This window comes from Rattus norvegicus, chromosome 20, assembly GCF_036323735.1.
Source record: "Rattus norvegicus strain BN/NHsdMcwi chromosome 20, GRCr8, whole genome shotgun sequence".
Taxonomy (NCBI): domain Eukaryota; kingdom Metazoa; phylum Chordata; class Mammalia; order Rodentia; family Muridae; genus Rattus; species Rattus norvegicus.
The window spans coordinates 32,593,535-32,615,408 of record NC_086038.1 but is presented as its reverse complement, the minus strand read 5'-3'; the positions used below and the strand labels follow the sequence as shown (position 1 = coordinate 32,615,408).

Below are 21,874 nucleotides of genomic sequence, written 5' to 3'. Positions count from 1 at the left end.
ACCATGATTGCCACAAAGTTTGAAGCACAATCTTTAATTCAAATTTAGATTGCACATGAAGGAAGGTAAAAGAACCACAGCTAAAGGCAGTCCTAATGTCAGAAAGTGATCGGAAGCAGAATGAACTCGTTCAAGCACCAGCAAAAATCAATTTTTACCTAAGTCAGAGTTCAAAAAACACTCTAGAACTTCAAATATGGAAAGTTTTTATCTCGTCTGAGTTTGGCCATAAATCTCCATGCTCAGTGCAATAATCAAATGAAAAGATTCATCTTTCATGGAACGTTTAAAATAAAGCTAACTTTTGGCAAGAATTTGGATAACTTTACCTGCAAGACAATTTCAATCATATATGCTACCAACATATGCTTAAAGCAAATATTATAATAGTATAATATTATAACAATCTCACACATTGATGTTTATCCTTTCAATAAGTCACATTGGCTCAATATCTACAATTTTCTCTGATATTAAATTTTCTAGCCCTTTTTAACCCAGCAAAAGTTCAATGATGAGCTACTAGCACATCCAATATGAACAAGAACTTTGCTCGTATAAAGAGATAACTACGTTACTTGCGTGAACCCCAATTTAAAAGCTACGGCTTTGGTAAAAAATCTTAGCAATGTACACATAAATTGGATTAGAAATCAGAAAATGTGCTTCAGTTACTTCCACAGGTCTAACCTCAACACGGGATATCAAGCAGCATCAACCGTCTACCAAAGAACCTGACTAGTGCTACACATACAGTATTCAAAAGGAATTTGACATAAAGCTTAGTGTCTTGTTAGATTCTGAGAAACAGAATCTGTAAAACTCACTCCAAAGTGGATCAATCATGAGCCCAGGGCATCTGAAAAGTTTTCTTTAGGGCACTTAACTATTGATTGTATTACAACTGAAAGAGTTCAAGCCAGGCACGATGTAATGACAAGGAATAAATTGTGCCCCAAGAGAAATTGATCATATTTCACATGGCTTTCCAGTGAAGTAAGAACTATGGGTTGCTAATTTATGGTGGCAGTTTGAATAATAACACAACTACTCCAGGGACCAAATAAATGATCATCAACATCATTATACATGTCAGAAAGTTAAATAATATATTTAATTATTATTTTAAAAAATACTGAGAATATATATGATCCAATGAAATTAATCACAAGAATGTGACATCAGGCATGAGGAAACCACAGCCAGTGGTTTTGTACAGAGAAATTGCTTCCAGGAAAGAGTAAAATCAACCAATCTCATTAACTACTAAAATTCTTGAGAGCTGGACAGTTGGGTCAACACTTAAGAGCAATGGTTGTTCCTCCAGAGGATCTGGGTTCAATTCCCAGCACCCACACAGTGATTCACAATCATTGTAATGCTAATGTCAGGGGTCCAACACTTTCTTCTGGAATCAACAAGCATCAGGCACACATATGATGCACAGACACACATGCATAAAAAACATTCACACATGTTAAATAAACAAATGTTAATTAAAATTCTTGTGTATATATGTGTGTGTCTATGTCTGTACATGCAGGTATATGTTTATGTATGTATATGTGTATGTGTGTGCAAGTATGTACGTGTATATGCATGTGTGTGTTTATGTTTGAGCGCAAGTGCACATGTGCCACAGTGCACATAAAGGTCAGAGAGTCGTTTCTCTGCAAAACCTTTGAGGGATCTATGAATCAAACAAACCTAGTCTGGGCGCTATGGCCTTTACCTGCTGAGCCATCTTGTCGGCCCTAAAATTTTAAATTCTTTCATGAGGTCATGAACATTCTCAGAATCAAACATTCTGTGACAACATGATGATTTTTAGATGTACTCAAAGTCTTGTTCACCATTTTCCATTTTCCAAGGTATTTATAATCTACATCTCATGGTGCTTATTTAATTCATATTTGATAATAACAAAATCCACTCAAATCCTAAAATGGTAACATGGATGGACCTGCTGTCAGTACAACTCATATTTAAGCTCTGTCATCTCACAGGAGTGGCTAATGTGCTGATGCAACTCACGGTGTTGTTGAGAGGACCAAGTGCTAACCTTGACAAAATACATATCCTCAGCCTTTCTTTTCCACCATGATAGTAATTCTAAAGTAATTCTTCTATTACTGTAAGTTCTATGTATATTCAAATACCAGGACTATTACCCAAATGGTGGTATGGTCTTGTAGAAGAAAATCTGTGCATCTGACTACTGCCTAGTAACTGAAGCATCACTGTGCTAGTTCCAGATTGAATAGAAAATCCTACATCAGAGAGAACCTGCTTTCCTTCTGAAGAGCCTCGAATAAACAAGAGGTGAGGTTATATACGGTGTTTAAATATAGGGTTAAAGTTCCAGTGGTACTTTAACAACTCACACATGAAATGGATTTGTTTCTTAACTAACACTTTTTCTGGTGCAACTGAGTCTGTAATTTCAAAGGCAACACTAATGTATGAAGGAGGAAATAAAAGGCACTGGCTTATCGAAAAGTACGCAAGTCCTGGGACAACCCTTTAATTTTTGGTTGATTTGAAGGGTCTATGTTTTGGTACTTGTTTTAGTTTTGTTGTTGTAATTGATTGGCCTTGATTTTAGGGTTTCTTCAGAGGCATTGTTCCAACTCCATGAGCCTTTGACCTTCACAGAAGGTCAAATAAGTCACAGAAGGAAAAATAAAAACCACTAAGGCTTTACCTTAAGAGCAAACAATGTCATCAGATGAACTGGTTTCTTGGTATTCTAAAACATTGGAAGTTTCTCCTGCAAGTTTTCTCTTCTGAAGCATGAAAGACTAAAACTAATTGATTCTAAACACGGATGTTCCTCAAGAGGTGTTAAGAGTTTTTGCTTTTGCTCTGGGGATCACTGACTTCAATGTGGAATTTGTAAATCAGAAAGCTATGTCTAGATTCTTACAACCAAATGGAAAAAACATGGCCATATGTGGACCCCGAGTCCTAAAACATCAAAGGAAAGGTAACATGATCAGAAATCAGTTTATTTTGCTTTATTTTTAATTAAAATATAATTATTTAATTTCTACCCACCTTCTCCTCCCTCCAACTCCTCCTACTCTCACCTTCCCCCATTTCTTCCAAATTTGTGGCCTCGTTTTCTTTATCAGGGTTACATTTCTATGAATAAATAAATCTATTAAGTACAGCCTGCCAAGTCAGCTTACTGCTCCTGTTGTCAGAGACCAAATCTGATGCCTTCAGGTCAATTTGGCTCAAGGTTGTTACAAATAAAAGTTGTCCTTGTTTTCTCAAAGAAAAAAGTTGCAGATACTTAAAAATCTTAAAACGCATCTCTGCCCATTTTGTCTGCTGTAGGATGCTGTAGTCTGTATCTTGGTTACTGTGGGCAACACTGCCATCAACATAGAAGTGAAGATAGCCTTTAAGACATTGTGTCTTGACTTTTCTCTGTGGATAGATGGAGCCATATCCAGAATTGTTGGTTCTTAATTTCTGTGGACCCCTCCTACATCTTGTTAGTGTTTGGATTTGAAATGTCCCCGTGGGTACATATTTTTTTACTGTTGACAGACCCTGCCCCTCCAAGCTCATAGTGACATTCTGGGGGGCTGTGGACCATCTCAGAGGAAAGGGGTAGGTGGCAAGCATAGATTACAGGGGTCAGGACTATGGAGACTCTAGCCTAGCCCCTGGTTCAAGCTCTCTCTATTACCTGGTATTCCACTATGGGAACAACTTCCATCTCCGGCTTCTGCCACCAAGGGAGGAGCCCAGCCACCACCAAACCCTCTGTGACAGGCTGTAGCCTCCTGACATCTCCAACCCAAAAAACCTTTCAGATGTTCTATCAGATAAACACCAATATAACTGATACATACCTTGGATGCTTATTGTTTGTTCTTCGTCACTCGCACCTCAGTAAAGCTGGTTAAACAAATCACCGCATAGCTAACCTTTGGAGATTAAAAACAAAAACCTCCGACAATAGGAGAGCCCTGGTGCTTAACAAAGGCAGCTTATGCTGTTATACTATTGCTGACCTACGCTGGTCATCCAACTGACTTACAAGGAACCAAACTCAGGAAAAACATATTCACTTTCATGTATTTCTCCTCTCCATCCTATACTCATTAAGATAAAATATTTATTTTACTTTTAATTATATCAGAGGCCAGATTCATCTATTTACCTGGAGCCATCCGACGTGGAATCTGGGAACTGGGGTCAGTCTTCTGCAAAAGCAGTACACACTTTGGAACTACCGAGCCATCTCTCCAGCCGCCCCCTATCTCACTTGGAAGCAGGGAATAGCTTCTCCTACACTTCCTCCACACCACTGTCCACCAATGGGTGGTTACACTGTGATGGCTGACTGCCAGCTCCTCAGTCATCAAGGAAAAGACTAACTAAACAAGCATCCACTGAATGGTCCCACTCTGTCACAATAACATACCACCATTCTCCTTTGCCCTGTGCTAGTTCATGAAGATATAGGACCTGCGGACAAACGTGTAGAAACCGTCCTATCCCAGCATAGAACATTAATGCGATGACCTGTGTTGACTCTATCTGTGAAGTTCTTTCTTTCTGGAACGATGTCGAAAGAGAATTTCCTTAACTTGAAAAACAGAGCAAGGTGCCTGGGATGCAGCTTAGTTGATAGAGTGATTGTCTATCATGAAAAAAGCCCTGGATTCAATTACCAGACAATAAATACTTGACTAGATAGCAGACACCCATGATCCCAGCTTGGGGACTGCGGGAGGGGGAAATCAGTAGGGTGGAAAGTTCCAGGATCATTCTTGACCACTCAGGAGCATACATGGAGCCTTGACTCAAAACAGCAATTAAATAATAATTAATAATAATAATATACTACTAATAGCAATAATAATAAATATAATAATATAAAAGTGGGAGGGAGCATGAGCATAGATACAACCTTCCAACTAGTAGATCACTTACGTCTCATCTTCTTTTGAAAATGTCACAAGAGATGTGTTTTTGTGATGTTTCCAGATTTATATCAGTAGATTCCACTTTGTTTTTTCCCCTCAGGAAACTATTGGGCTAAAGGTACTTTAGAATCCAATTTATTCAGTTTTTTTGACAAGCATTACTGAGTACCAGAAAAATTGAAGAGGAAATGAATTTTGTAGAAGACCGAGATCTAGAATTAGAATGCACATATCATCTTGTCAAACCTCTCATAATGGTGTCAAAGCAAGAGCAAGGACCTGAAAAAAGAAATAAGGCAGGGGTGTGAGGTGGTGCTGGGGACCATGCACAGATCAGACTTGGGCCAGCCTGAGACAAAGATCTAACTGATGCTTGTTCTCAAAATGCCAGTTAGCATTCCCTGGTTTACAGGAGACCGAAGGTCGTCTTGGTGGCTTCGAGACCATCTGAATTATCTCCATGGAGTTCAGACTGAAACAAGCACTCCTGACAAAACTTGAGAAGGAAAAAGAAAAGATCAGAACATTCAGGGACAGTAGGAAAGATGGGAGATGGTCAGCAAAAGAAAATCCATTTGAGGGATGAAGTACCCATGATGGAAAGAAGCAGGCCTGAGGGTCAGGGAAAAGAAAGTTACAAGTAGAGCATTGTGTAGTTGGTATCAGTCCACTCAGACAAAGCTACCCTGTAATGTGAATTGCATGTAAAGCTATCATACTCAGCAACTCTGCTCTTTGGAATCAAGAACCCTTAGAACTTTCTTAGCTAAATATTCCGAAGGAGGAGCAAACACCTTCCTTCCCACTTCTCAGAAGTTTGCATGGTTGAATAGAGCTTACTGGAAGGTCTGTGAGTATTTGAAGCTCCAGTTAGGCAAACAGCTAGGCAACAGCAGGGTGCCAAGCCTGGTGGACAGTCAGCTCTGCATACCACAGACTAGACCAAGCCAGGAGGATCCCTGCTCTCTTGAAGTGAGTGGGGCAAAACATGAAAGCTGCGTACAGTAGACTGGATCCTCTCAGAACTCAGTTTTGGAACACCATGAGTCACTAATGTCCACACCATCTACTGTGGTAGTATTAAATAAAACAATAAGACGTTATATCTTTCAGCAATGATCTCATCAAAGGAAGACAGAAAAGTAAAAGACGGAAATGTCTTGGGACAGTTGGATCTCTAAAAAGAGCTCTTATATCAAGGACCTGTTTCCACTGCCTGCTACTGGATTCTCCATTGTTTGATGTCACATGTCATTGGACTAATGTCACAATCTGGCTCAGTTGCAACTCTTCCCCAGGAGGAAATTCTGTCTCCAAAGAAAGAGCAGAATGGACATCTATCATGCAAATGAGTAGTCCTCTTCCAATAGGATCCATCTGACATGAGAGGGTAACGAGGGTAGATCCAACTGGCTTTCCTAGGGAATGTTCCTAAATTTGAATTCTTAAGGTAGAGAAGTTAGAAATCAGGATCTTGCTTTGGCACAATGTAGCCATCCCCTCAATGGATGAATATGTTTACAATTTAAGTCCAATTACCAAGTAATTCTTCCGTATTCAACGCCATAGATGTAGGAACATTTATTCTTAGTAGTTCTGAGCTAGAGGCCTGCTGTTTACAATATTTCTTGATTTATTATCTGTTTATTCAAATGGAAAAAAATACCCAGGGAGTGCAGAATTATTTCCCTTAAATAAATATTTGATTGCTATGCCTTAAATTGGAAAGGAACTTTTTAATGGTTGATAATGATGCTAAATTGATTGGTAATTTGTTTTGAAAGGATGAACTTTTAAACAGCTGTTTATTCTAATATGACGAAAAGCCCAATACCAGAAGGTATAGATACACAAACATTGCCACACGGCCCCTCCACTGTACATTCAAACACTTTGTTATGCATCATTTCTTTCTTATTTTTATGTGAATGAGCAGATGCACTGAAAGAACAATTAGTTTTTGAAGTAAGAACTAACCCGCAATGAGAGTGTATTAGAATGATTCTTTTGGGGAAAGGCAGCTATTAGGTCAGATGCCAGCTCCCTTAATTATTTGAGACCCACAGACAATAAAAGCAGTGAATCTGTTTCCTTGTGCTCAACATGAATATGACAACCGCTACCTTATAGGACCTGGATGACTATTAAATTCTATAATGAACCAGAAACTCTTTGGAATTCATGGTTATGAAGGATAAATCCATGCAACTTTTTTTAAAGGTTACCTTTATTTTTAACTATGTGTCAAAATGTGTGACTGCATGTGCACATGTGCATGTGAGTGCAAGTATCCTTGGAGGCTGGAGGCATCAGACCCAGGAGCTGGAGTTGGAGACCTGTTGTGAGATGCCTGAGTACTAGAAACTCAAAATGGCTCCTCTCAAATAACAGCAGGCGCTCTTAACATCTGAGCCACCTCTTCATCCCCGTGACTTTATTCTTGTAGATGATTTCCTAAGCATTAATAAAGAGTTCTGTACAAATTCTGTCATGAAATTCACATCTGGACAATTATGTCTGGAAAAAACTTGAAAACACGCACAAAAAAATTAAGAATATTTTTCCCTAATTACAATAATAAAAATGTGATTAAAATGACACACACTAAGCCTTTATTCCAATCTACTCCCATCTCAGTTTTTAAAAAAGACAAAATCCAAAAACTCTGTCCACAGATTAAAAAGAAAGAAAACAGCACAATGGTGGTATAAATTTAGAACGCTAGAATTGATGGGCAGAAAATTAGATTTCCAGAAACAAAAAAGAGACTGGCAGGACCCTACTGATGGGAAAAAGCATAATGAAGGCCACATCAAATTTTTTGTTACAAAGAAGAAAGCAACTGTTAGGACAACATTCAAAACTCAGAGAGACAAAGTAGCAGGAGGGAGTCCCCGAGCAAATGTCACAGTCTGCAGTTTAGTATTCCCACCCTCTCACTTTCCACAGTCCTATGACCTACTAGCATTGCTATTGCCCTTTGGGATCTGTAAAGACAGAGACAGGAGAAGCACTTGGATTGCCAGCATCCCAAAGGAGCAGAAGGCTCACGTGTAAGCGAAGAGAATGTTTGACTACTCCTCCTCAACGTACCCCCGGCCTGCCCTAGTGAGAGCATGGCAGCCAGAAACTCATAAGCAAGGAATCTCATGTATGAAAACAAATGCACAAAATCCATGAATTATGTCAAGCAAATCCGCCAATGAACAAAGCCACTGAAGTTGGTGACAGGAACAATGGGGAAGGGTTTCCTTGTCTACATGGTTCTGCTAGACTTTTGTTTCTGTAACCCTCAACTACAAACACATGAGGAAACAGACAGTAGAGCCTGTCTGTTTGGGTGATGACCTTCAACTAGTAGATTCTTGATCCTCATTACTGGTGTGGTCCATATTTGAGAATCTGTCTAACTAGCTAAAATGTATTTGTAATCTCCAGGTCAACATTCCTCATACTTCTGTATCATACAGAAGTAGTAAAAACTGACTCATCTGGTATGCACATTCCTAGCCGAGGTCAGTCACAGCAACACTCAGCCTTCTAGTTTCACATATCTCAGACCAGTATCTTTTCCGTGATCAGCTAAGTAAGATCCTTCTCATGTTTCTGCACTCTATGCAGAATGATTCTCTCACACAGTACTGCAAGTCTGTCTACCTTCCTAAATGCCAGCAAGCTAGGATGTGCATTGGGAGCTAGTGCGTTAGATCGGCTTTCCTAGAGCATGATATGTAGCATTGTGACTGTGAAAACAACGCTTGTTAATCAACCATGTATACTGCATACAACATCTTCAACAGAAGCACACATTCTTGTACATTATTTCATGGATCTCTTGATGACAATCTTGTGACCTGAGGCTAATAAGAGTTTACTCTTGTATTTGGCCTAAGAGCAATGGTTTTCTATTAGCAATTCACTCACCACAGCAATTTCGAATAGCATAACTACCGTAAATAAGGGAATCCAATGGGATAGCGCCATATCGATAAGAAAGGCAACTGAAAGATCTAGCTAGAAGAAAGAGAAATGGTGCTAAAAAATAGTGTATGTTTGAAGATGCTTAAAAGTCAATAGACATAGCAAAGAGCAAAATAGACACCAGTGGTAGAAAAACTAGAAAGCTATACAAAACCCAGACTGATCCGAAAGCACAGGAAAGGGGCGGAAAATGCAAGCTGTGTGGGAGAATGTTTAAAGCCAAATCCTCAATGCTCCTCTAGAGGAAGGTACTGCTTCACACAAATATGCAAAACTCATTCTAATCTCTGACCTTCCTGACTAGATAAGAAAAGAAAACTTAAAACAGGATTTTCAAATTCCATATGAAAACAATTTGAGCCTAAAACATACAGTCTGAGCAACTGCTCTCAACTCAAGGACTTTGAAAGTCTACGATTCCTATGTCTACTCCAGAAGACTTACTTAGGCACCACAGCAAAATAAGAGTAAACAATAGAGTCACAAACATGAGATGAGATGCAAGACCTATTATTATTATTATTATTATTATTATTATTATTATTCCAATTATCGTTGCAGCACGTATCTAAGTTTCAGAGGTTTCTTTGATCAACATTTATATTGCTTTATCGCTTTAAAAGTGAGTATAAATATTATAGGCCTAGTGAAGACTGAAGGGTGAACATTAGGAAACAAACAAGAGAGAAAGGACAACCATTATTGTTGACTCTTTCGGTGGAATTTTTCATGGCATCTACAAGACAGTGTCACATCGTGCTGCCCTGACTGAGAAAAAGATGGTTTTTAATTCCCAGTATTTAAAAGGTACACAAAGAAATGCTAGAAGAGGCCAATAGGGAAAGGAGAACTTGGAAACCTAAAAAATTGAAAGGAGACACCCGCGGATCCCGGCCCGCAGCAGCTCTCTGCTCCCAAACCCCGTGGGAGAGAGACTCACCGCCTGATCAGGTGGGCACTCCTGAGGCTGCAGAGCGGAAGAGACCACCAACACTGCTCACCCCTGCCCACATCCCTGGCCCAAGAGGCAACTGTATAAGGCCTCTGGGCTCCCATGGGGGAGGGCCCAGGAGCGGCAGGATCCCTGCGCCTGAGACACCGCCGGAACCTGAAGGAAACAGACCGGATAAACAGTTCTCTGCACCCAAATCCCGTGGGAGGGAGAGCTAAACCTTCAGAGAGGCAGACACGCCTGGGAAACCAGAAGAGACTGCACTCTGTGCACATCCAGGCGCCAGAGGAAAACACCAAACGCCATCTGGAACCCTGGTGCACGGAGGCTCCCGGAAAGAGCGGCGCAGATCTTCCCGGTTGCTGCCGCCACAGAGAGGACTTAGGCAGTACCCCACGAGCAAACTTGAGCCTTGGAACTGCAGGTGGGACCAACTTTTCCCCTGCAAGAAACCTGCCTGGAGAACTCAGGACACACAGAGGCAAAATTCCTCTAGGACCGGGCACTTCCTGTGTTTACCGGAAGTCCCACACCCGCGGATCCCGGCTCGCAGCAGCTCTCTGCTCCCAAACCCCGTGGGAGAGACCTCACCGCCTGATCAGGTGGGCACTCCTGAGGCTGCAGAGCGGAGGAGAACACCAACACTGCCCACCCCTGCCCACATCCCTGGCCCAAGAGGCAACTGTATAAGGCCTCTGGGTTCCCTTAGGGGAGGGCCCAGGAGCGGCAGGATCCCTGCGCCTGAGACACCGCCGGAACCTGAAGGAAACAGACCGGATAAACAGTTCTCTGCACCCAAATCCCGTGGGAGGGAGAGCTAAACCTTCAGAGAGGCAGACACGCCTGGGAAACCAGAAGAGACTGCACTCTGTGCACATCCAGACGCCAGAGGAAAACACCAAACGTCATCTGGAACCCTGGTGCACGGAGGCTCCCGGAAAGAGCGGCGCAGATCTTCCCAGTTGCTGCCGCCGCGGAGAGTACCTCGGCAGTACCCCACGAGCAAACTTGAGCCTTGGAACCACAGGTAGGACCAACTTTTCCCCTGCAAGAAACCTGCCTGGTGAACTCAAGACACAGGCCCACAGGAACAGCTGAAGACCTGTAGAGAGGAAAAACTACACGCCCGAAAGCAGAACACTCTGTCCCCATAACTGGCTGAAAGAAAACAGGAAAACAGGTCTACAGCACTCCTGACACACAGGCTTATAGGACAGTCTAGCCACGGTCAGAAATAGCAGAACAAAGTAACACTAGAGATAATCTGATGGCGAGAGGCAAGCGCAGGAACCCAAGCAACAGAAACCAAGACTACATGGCATCATCGGAGCCCAATTCTCCCACCAAAGCAAACACGGAATATCCAAACACACCAGAAAAGCAAGATCTAGTTTCAAAATCATATTTGATCATGATGCTGGAGGACTTCAAGAAAGACATAAAGAACTCCCTTAGAGAACAAGTAGAAGCCTACAGAGAGGAATCGCAAAAATCCCTGAAAGAATTCCAGGAAAACACAATCAAACAGTTGAAGGAATTAAAAATGGAAATAGAAGCAATCAAGAAAGAACACATGGAAACAACCCTGGACATAGAAAATCAAAAGAAAAGACAAGGAGCTGTAGATACAAGCTTCACCAACAGAATACAAGAGATGGAAGAGAGAATCTCGGGAGCAGAAGATTCCACAGAAATCATTGACTCAACTGTCAAAGATAATGTAAAGCGGAAAAAGCTACTGGTCCAAAACATACAGGAAATCCAGGACTCAATGAGAAGATCAAACCTAAGGATAATAGGTATAGAAGAGAGTGAAGACTCCCAGCTCAAAGGACCAGTAAATATCTTCAACAAAATCATAGAAGAAAACTTCCCTAACCTAAAAAAAGAGATACCCATAGGCATACAAGAAGCCTACAGAACTCCAAATAGATTGGACCAGAAAAGAAACACCTCCCGTCACATAATTGTCAAAACACCAAACGCACAAAATAAAGAAAGAATATTAAAAGCAGTAAGGGAAAAAGGTCAAGTAACATATACAGGCAGACCTATCAGAATCACACCAGACTTTTCGCCAGAAACTATGAAGGCCAGAAGATCCTGGACAGATGTCATACAGACCCTAAGAGAACACAAATGCCAGCCCAGGTTACTGTATCCTGCAAAACTCTCAATTAACGTAGATGGAGAAACCAAGATATTCCATGACAAAACCAAATTTACACAATATCTTTCTACAAATCCAGCAATACAAAGGATAATAAAGGGTAAAGCCCAACATAAGGAGGCAAGCTATACCCTAGAAGAAGCAAGAAACTAATCGTCTTGGCAACAAAACAAAGAGAATGAAAGCACACAAACATAACCTCACATCCAAATATGTATGAATATAACAGGAAGCAATAATCACTATTCCTTAATATCTCTCAACATCAATGGCCTCAACTCCCTAATAAAAAGACATAGATTAACAAACTGGATACGCAATGAGGACCCTGCATTCTGCTGCCTACAGGAAACACACCTCAGAGACAAAGACAGACACTACCTCAGAGTGAAAGGCTGGAAAACAACTTTCCAAGCAAATGGTCAGAAGAAGCAAGCTGGAGTAGCCATTCTAATATCAAATAAAATCAATTTTCAATTAAAAGTCATCAAAAAAGATAAGGAAGGACACTTCATATTCATCAAAGGAAAAATCCACCAAGATGAACTCTCAATCCTCATCTTCGATTGGTTTATATACAAGTGTGCAAGTTCTAGGCTTGAAAGTAAAATGATGCTATCTGGTGCTGGATAGAGGAGCCTTATTTTTTATTATGGCAGCTTGCTATTTTTGTAACATGGTGATTTGGTTGAACACAATAAAGTACAGTAGTAACTGATCTCCCCCTCTTCCTGGATGAGTGAGGAGATGATTAAATGTTGATGTCAGCATCCATGAGCATATTCAGATGAGCTTCTGCTTCTGTTGAAAAGGATGCTGTGTTTGATTGTGGTCCGAAGCTTTGAAGCACTACTTGGCATCTCCTTCCTTGGAGGTCTCACTGTTTAAACATAACAGATTTGATAGCTTGTTGGTAAGGTGAGGTCCAGCTTGTCTCCACTAGGTCATCTTCATGTGAATCCGGTGGTTATACGGTTTTGTTCTAGGGATATTTCATTTTTTTAATAACGGTTTTAGCTGACATTCATGGAGAGAATGAATCCTTAGAAGTGTGCCACTAGGGGCTGGGGATTTAGCTCAGTGGTAGAGCGCTTACCTAGGAAGCGCAAGGCCCTGGGTTCGGTCCCCAGCTCCGGAAAAAAAAAAAAAAAGAACCAAAAAAAAAGAAGTGTGCCACTAGTGAAAGGAAATCCTGTCTAGAGTATGTTTCTTTACAAAGCTGTGTCACACCATCCTTTGGGCCCTCTGCTGGAAAAGTAGAATCAAGTCTCAAATAATGCCTTTTAAATTGTATCCTCTAGTATTATAGATGTAGGACAGTACTGTATCATACCTCTGTGGATGTAAAATAGCTTGTACCTGCTTTATGATATGTAGTAGTGACCGTGCTTTATCAGAGCTGTTTTTAATGATGTTGCTCAGAATGTTTTCTTTCCAGATGATGATTGAGAAGCTAATTTTAAAAAAAATGGTGCCAGGTACCACAAGAGTAACAGAACTGTGCTGTTTTCTCTGGTTTTGTTTTTTTACTTTTTTTTTTTAATGGAGTGTGCTGGATGTCTCTACAGTTTTGTTCAGATGACTGCAGAACCTGGAAAAGCTGTTGCTGCTGTTGATGCATAACACACTGCTATTATTGGTCTTTTTATATAAATATAAATATATATAAAAAAACTGAAAGGAAATGTTAACATAAAGTTGAAAGTTACAGTCCCTTAATGACTCCTCTCAAATGTCAGAGCAACCGTTAGGAATGCCACTTGTAATTTCTGATTGCCAATTTCGTGTTCACACATTTTATCGTTCTGTCATAACTATTAAAAAGAGTTGACACATCTTACCAAAGGCACAACTCAAAGTGGATCAAGTTGAGAATAGAGACACAGAAGGCAAAACCACTCACCAAATGGGAAAACATGCTAACAAACCGAGAACCATAGACCTCGAAGATCCCCACTGTCCCATGTTTCTGTATTTGGTCTAAGCCATAGAGCTACTGTCTTCATGTGTAATCAGTTAAGCAGCTCTCCTACCTGTATATTTACCCCATGAATCAGCTTACTTTAAGATACACTTAAAGACAATGTCAGTTTTCTAAGTGCCTAAATCACCTGACCTCTCAGAATCAGTTCTGTTATGGGCTAGAGCATACACTGCTTTCACTCAGAACCTACCCAGAACGCTGAAGTGCTTCTGGCCTCCCACCAACCATGATGTGTGTGTACCAGACAAAGAGGACAATGTACCCAAGGACCTGGTCATTGCTTCTAAGTTAGACAAAACATCATTTCCACAAGGATTTCATATACGGCAGTGTAGACATTGTACCATCTAAAATGCTTGACAGTTAGTAGACATAAGTGTGAGTTCAGAAGAAAAGACCTCGGCTTGAATCTCATTTGTGACTTAAATAACTGTTATGAACCCAGTTTTTCTCATCTGCTTAAATGAAGTTCTAAGGTCTACACCTTTAGTAAATAATTATTGGTAGACGACCGCTTTGCAGATTAACTATGATGTACTGTACAGTATCCAGCGCTGACAGCTGGAAGGAGTAATTCAGCCCTGTTCTATCCACTAGCAACGTGGTTAGGAGAAGCTGCGAGCTGTGAGTGGGAAATCATAGTCACTGACTCACTCTGTATTGGTAGATATTTAAAATGGTGTATTTTGACGTGAAGCTGGGGGGGGCAGGAATCCAGTATTCATGGAGACTAAACAGAGCCCGAATCGGACACACTACAGCTACTGTAATTGGTCTTGAATGAAGTAGTTACGATTGCACTACTCATGGTTAGAAATTCTAAGCAGGAACTAAAATGCTGAAATACTAAGACATCACTCCCTAGATGGAGATTTCGGTATGGCGTTTGATCTGCCAGAGAGAAAAGTCATTCCAGTGAAAGAAGAGGAAGGCTTTCTCTCTCTCCATGTGTGATTTATGTACAGGTTCCTTGGGATTGGCAAAGATGGTGGGTTTATGCTAGAAGGACCTATTAGGTTAAATTAGTATTCTAAACTGCATCATAGCAAATCAAAAGTAAAAATTTCATATTTTTTCACATTAAATTTTAGTTTGTTATACGGTTATCAAAAGTCATTTAAACAAAACCATTAAGTATTGTGATATTTTATGCCTTTCTACTATGTACTCACTGTATGAGAGAGAAAGAGAGGAGGAGAATACGGCGTATGTGTAGAAGTCAGGAAACAGCTTATAGAAGTCAGTTCTCTCATTGCACTATGTAGGTTCCAGGCAATGAACTTGGGCTGTCAAGTGACCTTGGCAGCAAGCATCTTCACCCGTGAGCCATCTCCCCAGCCCTCCTTACGTTTTATAGTTATATTTTAAGCAAAGTGACAAATTATAGACTGTATAACTGAGATGTGAACAATTCAGGGTAATTTTAATGGGAATGGTCCTCATAGTCTCTGCCATTTGAAAGTTTGGTCCCCCAGTTGGTGGCACTGTTTGGGGATTTGGTGCTGCAGCCTTGCAGAAGGAAGTGCTTTCATGCTTTTAGCACTTATCTCGCTGCTCCCACAGCACGCCTGCCACTTGCTGCTGTGTCTCCCTGACACCCTGCTGAAACTGGAATCCAGAATAAACTCTTTCTCCCAAAGGCTGCCTTGGTCATGGTGTTTAATCAGTGCAACAGAAAAGTAACTACATAGAAGGCACCAACAGTAACTTTGCATCTGCTCATACCAGAACTCATTTTCCAAATGACTTGCAAAATTATCTTCTAAAGAGTAAGCTACGCCAGAATATGAACTATTGCAGTTTAACCGTGGCCCAATTAATGCCATCTAAAATATAGTTGTCGGATACTTTATATCAAAATTTATCTATGCAATACAATCTCACAATATCTTCTCATATGATTCTCTGAGTTTGCCCCAGCTACCAACACCTTTATCCTACCAACCTGTTTCTATTAGCCTTTCTATAAGAAACATTTTCAATAAAGAATGGTTCTGCCTGGAGAGGCTGCCTCCTGTGGCCAGCCAGGAACCCTGGTGGAGTGATAGGGACACCGACCCACTCAAAAAACTTTCAACCTGATTCTTATCCTGTCTACAAGAAAGGTAAGAGTGTAAATCCCAGCTTAGGCACCAAACAGCCACTGCTCAATATAATTTAAATTTCTAAAATCCCCCTTCGGCTGCTCCCTCCCTTTGTAACCTTTTTGTTGTTGTTGTTGTTGGTTTATGAATTTCTTTCTACAGTTTTATGTTTCGTGTACCAGCAGACCTTCACTAGACAACCTTCAAAAATAATTCTCTCTTTTGTTATTATAATTGAACTCAAATCAGTGGTCAATCCCACTCCACTGTTTTGGAAGAAGGCCTGGGTCAGGATAAGCAGAAGAGCAAAGCCAGGAGCCCCAAGCTCTCACAGCAAGGGCGCTGGTCAATGAGGGGAGGGGTGCAGAAGATTCATAGAGCAACAAGCCCCACCATGGCCAAGTGCTTGCTACCATTCGGTGCCACAAGAGCACCCCTGCCCATTGCAGAGACTGCCCGACTGCTCCTCACCTTCTGGAACTCTCCAGAGGCATGAAGAAAAGGCAGTCAGAACACAAGAGAAGTTTCCTCTATTCTTCCCATGATAACCAAAAAAAAGAAAAAGCATCCTTTTTTTTTCTGAAAGTCTTTGTACACTAAGGTTCCCAGAGGGCAGTTCTGACTAGTGTTCTGGACAATTTACATGGATTTATATTCTTCACTACCCTTTTGGGAAGGTGATTAATTGCTATGGCAACAATTACATCATAGGACATCTATGCTTACTCAGGAATGATGCGATAATGGTATACATTCTCTCTCTCAAAAGTGCTTCAGAATGATGGGAGTCCCTTATGTTGGTTTTATAGATGATTTGCCATTCTAAAATAATCCAATATAGAGTGCTTCATGGTGCTTACATTTGTTGGAAGAAAGCAGGAAGATGTAAAAATACCTAAATATAGAATGTATCTATTTATGAAGAAATTATTTACTGTGTAAGTACACAATAACTCCTGACAATATGTAATTGTCTAAGAGACAGTATGGGAGAAAATTGAAAAGTGAATATTATTTATAATTATAAGAGTTCATATGCCATTGGCATCTTATCGTAGTTATGAATCATGTCCATCTTAGCAGTATCAATACAAGTCTTTGTGCACTTCCAAGCTATGAAGCACAAAAAGCAGAAGACCAAAATGTACTAAGCTAATCTTTACAGCATCAGTTCCCAACCTGTGAATTATGACCCCTTTGAGAGTCACATAGCAGATATCCTGCACACCAGATAATTACATTATAATTTATAATAGCAGCAAAACTACAGTTAAGAAGTAGCAACAAAATAATTTTATGGTTGGGGTTCACCACAACATGAGGAGCCATATTAAAGGACTCAAGTACTTGGAAGGTTGAGAAACACTGTCTTAGAGCTGTGATATTTTAATAACATCGCTCAGTGGTTCAGAACATTAATTGCCCTTGATGAGAATATCAGTTTGATTTCCAGCATCCACATAATGGCCCACTATCTGTAACTTCAGTTCCAGAAGATTGGATGTCCACTTCTGGCTGTTGAGAGGAGAAGGCATATTCAGACACATATATGTTTTATATCAACATGAAAATTTGGTATTGCCAATTTTCTAAGCCATTCCCACAAGAATCTCAGCAAAGACACCAACAAAAGTAAAAAACAAGGGTTGGCTATGGTTAAACCACTGGCTTGGGAAACCCTGAAATTCTCACCACACCAGTATAGGTGTCTCTTGGATTAAAAGAGGATCTTTTTTTCTTCTTAAATAGATTTTGAGGGTTTTGTTTGTTTTCACACAAGCACACACACATATATGATTTTTCTTAGTGTGTGTGTGTCTGTGTGTGTGTGCGCGCGTGTGTGTGCGTGTGTCTGTGTGTGTACGTGTGTGTGTGTCTGTGTGTGTACGTGTGTGCGTGTGTGCATGTGCGTGTGTGTGTGTCCTGAGTTCTCAGAGGCTGGAAGACGGTGTTGGATTTCCCGAGCTAGAGTTAGAGCCATTGGTGAGCTATCTAATAGGAGTGCTGGGAACCAAATCTGAGCCCTCAGCAAGAGCATCAAAGACTCTTAAACATTGAGATGTCTCTCTAGCCCCAGAAGAGAGGCCTGGTGTTGAATGCCTGAAATCTGAGAATTGAAAGGTTGAGGCAGGAGGATTATGGTAAGTGGGAAGCCAACCTGAGCTACATAATGAATACCAGTCCAACCATGGCCACAAAACAAGACCCTGTCTCAGCCTCTTCCTAATCCCTCTATTAAAACGAGATTGCATTTGCCAGAAGCCTCTAGAGAAAAACATGGGTTAACTCAAAGCTGTTCCTGGTCTGGAGTTCTGACATGGTCTTATCATTTGCTGAAAGCTGACATAACACAGAATGCATGAAATTATACCAGAAATTTAGAGATTAAGTGCTTGAATGTTATGGTGCTCCCAGAAGGAAGAGCCAATGTCTGAAATTTGGTTCATTCAGATTTTTATCTTGGTTTTTACTAGAAAGTCTCTATATAAACACACTCACATATGCACGTGCACACGCACACACACACACACACACACACTCACACACACCAGCAGTGATCATACAGTCTAAAAAGGGTTCTTTCTTGCCATCTTCCCAGGACCTGTGTGACCGTGAAGATTGTAGACTTCCATAGCGAACTAAATGAGTTCAAATCTCTATTACTTAATTATTTTAATCTTCGTGTGCCTTGGTTTTTCCCCTCTGGAAAGTAGAAATAATGGCAGTTGAAAATAGGACACGAAACGTACATCTGCTCCTGACACTAGGGTTAGCAAATACTAGAATTACTGTCACACAACTCTGGGGGTGAGGAGTCCAGGGTTGAAGCCTGGGCAGATTCTGTGTGGAGGGAATGTGAGAGCTGTTCTCTGCTTCCAAAATGGCAACTTCTTGCTTATCTTCACATTAAAAAAAAGGGGGGGGGGACAAATGTTATTCCACACAAAACAGAAGAGAGTAAAGAACCTGGCAGCTCTCTTGCATTGGGGCATTGATCCTATGGATGGGCGTAGAGCCCTTATTGTCTAATCACCTTGCAAAGGTCTCATCTCCTAATATTCACCTTGGGGTTTAGGTTACACCTTAATTTTAAAGGGGTACAAACATCCAACCTATACCTACGAACTATAGAACAATCGTGAAAACCAATTGAATATTTTCCCATCTGAAGACACACCTATATCCATAGTTGATCAAGAACAAACAAACAGAAAAACAGTAGAAGACAAATGTCAGGCCTGTACCTATAATCCTAGCATTCAGGAGTCGGAAGAGGGAGAATTATAAGATGGTAGTTCTGTCAGGCTACATAGTAAAACTGTCTCAGAAATACCAAAGACTGGGAATGTAGTCTCTTCGAGTAGAGTTTTTGTCTGGTACGCACAAGGCCCTGGGTTGGTTGCTAACAATCTAATTAATCAATCGGGCAACAGGAACCAGTGATGGTAATAACTGGCTGCAATGCTTGGATTATATGAGAAAAAGCTAGATATTTCTCTGAGGGCCCTTCTAATCCTACTATCTCTAGACATTCAGAGTGAATTCTAGGGCTGGAGAGATGGCTCAGGGGTTAAGAGCACTGTCTGCTCTTCCAGAAGTCCTGAGTTCAATTCCCAGCAGCCACATGGTGGCTCACAACCATCTGTATGTAACAGAGTGAATTCTAAAGAAACCTGGGTCCATTTTACCCTATATGTTTCTACTTTGTCATATTGGTTAAACCTGCATGCAGAGGGCAGGAATATCTGCAAGTGGTTGAGTGCATTTGGAATACGAAGGCAATCAAACAACATGTGCAGTGACAGGGCTGTAAGAGAGTGACCAGGACACAGTTGATGACCACTAGCCAGTGAGCATAGAGGGAACCGGGCCATGTTCGCCATAAAAATAGATTGAGCAAATTGAAAACTGTCTTTGGAGAATCATGAAGATGAGTCAGCAGTGGCTTTGTCATGCCTGACAGTGGGATCCTTAGGCAACCTCCACCCACACACTGTGATCTTTGTTTCTTGTAACAGCTTTCGTGAGATCCATACTAATGCGATTTTAATAAAAACAAAACAGGAAGCAACCTGTTTTCTAAAGGACGGGTTTCCATTTCTGCGATACCAGCAAGAACAGATCTAAATTCTGGACAGGAACACAATTTTAAACAAAACTAAAACAAATCCTTGCTTCATTTAAATAGGTCCTGCTAAAATCCCATTATCAAAATCAACCAAATAGCTTTACATATGATAGCTAACGTCGTAGATGCTAACAATATGCTAGGGGTTGAAACTATGGCTTTACAACATCCCTGAGGGGTAGTTACTAAAACAAGCCCCATTTCACAGTGGAGGGTACAGGCTTAAAAGGGCAAAGGGTAAAAGGGCTCTAACCTAGAACCTGTGCCCTTGGCCTTGCCCTGCGCATAGCCTGGCAGAGAATTACCCTGGAGGACTTCAAGTGCTCTATACAATGGGTTATTTCACTCCATAATGAGTCAGACTCATTGACTTCCACAAAAACACTTTCCCTTCACTCACCATGATAGAAATCTATGCCAGAAGCTGAGGGGAGCCAGGGAGCGAACTCCCCACTCTGTTAGCCCACACTCCAGTAAGAACATAAGCTAACATTGTATTCCAAGATAATCTTCGCTCAGAGATAGAAGAAGAATTGATGGGAGCATTAGTTGGGTTCATTGCCTTCTTTAAAACAGCTTTTGCTCTTTAGGCCCTTACTGATTTAATGGGAAGCTGACTTAAAGTTAAGGCTTAGGAAAGAAGTCCACAAAGGTCCTGCCAGAGGAAAAAATATGTTTAAAGCTATATTTAAATCCTAAATAATTTAAGACTATCCTTTCAAACAGCCTACACTACCTAAAGTAATAGTCCTACCGAATGGCTTCCAGCTACTTCTAACCATCTGAAAACAGTGAAGCTGTCACACCCAAGTCCAGTCATAGTTGTGCTCCTTATGGAGTTTTCCTTCCCAAGGCGGTGTTTGTAGAGAACGGCAAAGAAAGTAGAGGGAGTAATAGTGTGACACCCCCTCACTCTATCTGTTTTAGCCTGCCTTTCATTGTGATGTCCTGGCTTCTGAATTCCAAGCAAGACTTGAACAGAAGCTCATGTAGTCCTGAACATAACTCTACGAGTCGTAGCCCTGGAGAAGATAGGTCAGGATGAACACGCCATTCAAGCAAGGCTAAAGCCATTTGCTAGGACTGCACCAGGGCTGTGTCAGAACAAAACACCTTTCTAGCAGGCTCACTGAGTGCTCCTGCCTTCCCGGAGAGTACTCTTCGGCAGAATCACGCTAAGAGGAAATAAGAGCGCCAAGATGTGCACCAATTGTGTCCTTTTAGTCCTGGAATCCAATAACCCTGGATGTCTGAAAAACAAGTCAATCGATGGCATCTTTTCTCTCCCAAACCTGAGAGAGGCTTCTATCAGAGAGAGGAAATAAAATAGTAGTAATAAATATCTACTCTATATAGTTGTATATGAAAGCATTGGCTTAGAACCGAATGGAGTCACGTTCTAGACGTGCCACTCAAGAACTGTGCAAGTTCAGCCTATTCAGCAAATCTCTTTGGCTTGGTATCTTCATCTTCAATATGAAAACAAAGGTTTGAAAAGGTAAAATAAGATAGCACATGCGTAGCCTTCGGTGGTGACTGCTAGATGTATGGTAAGAGTTGCCTTCTTATTACCATTATTACGCTGTGGTTCTTGACTTTATATGTCAGTGTTGCTCTGAGCACTGGTA

The 21,874-nt window shown here is 41.0% G+C and overlaps 1 protein-coding gene and 1 long non-coding RNA gene across 10 annotated transcripts in view; one reads left to right on the top strand and one right to left on the bottom strand.

Annotated features, from left to right (window-relative positions):
• Positions 1 to 21,874, bottom strand: part of Slc35f1 (solute carrier family 35, member F1) — a 388,376-nt gene that overhangs the window by 346,058 nt on the left and 20,444 nt on the right. The gene's annotated exons all lie outside the window — the stretch shown is intronic.
• Positions 21,219 to 21,874, top strand: part of LOC120098877 (uncharacterized) — a 50,600-nt gene continuing 49,944 nt past the window's right edge. For all 9 annotated transcript variants that reach the window (XR_010061132.1, XR_010061130.1, XR_005497551.2 and 6 more), the window contains exon 1: positions 21,219 to 21,744. This is a non-coding gene — a long non-coding RNA (uncharacterized LOC120098877). The remainder of the gene's footprint in view (positions 21,745 to 21,874) is intronic.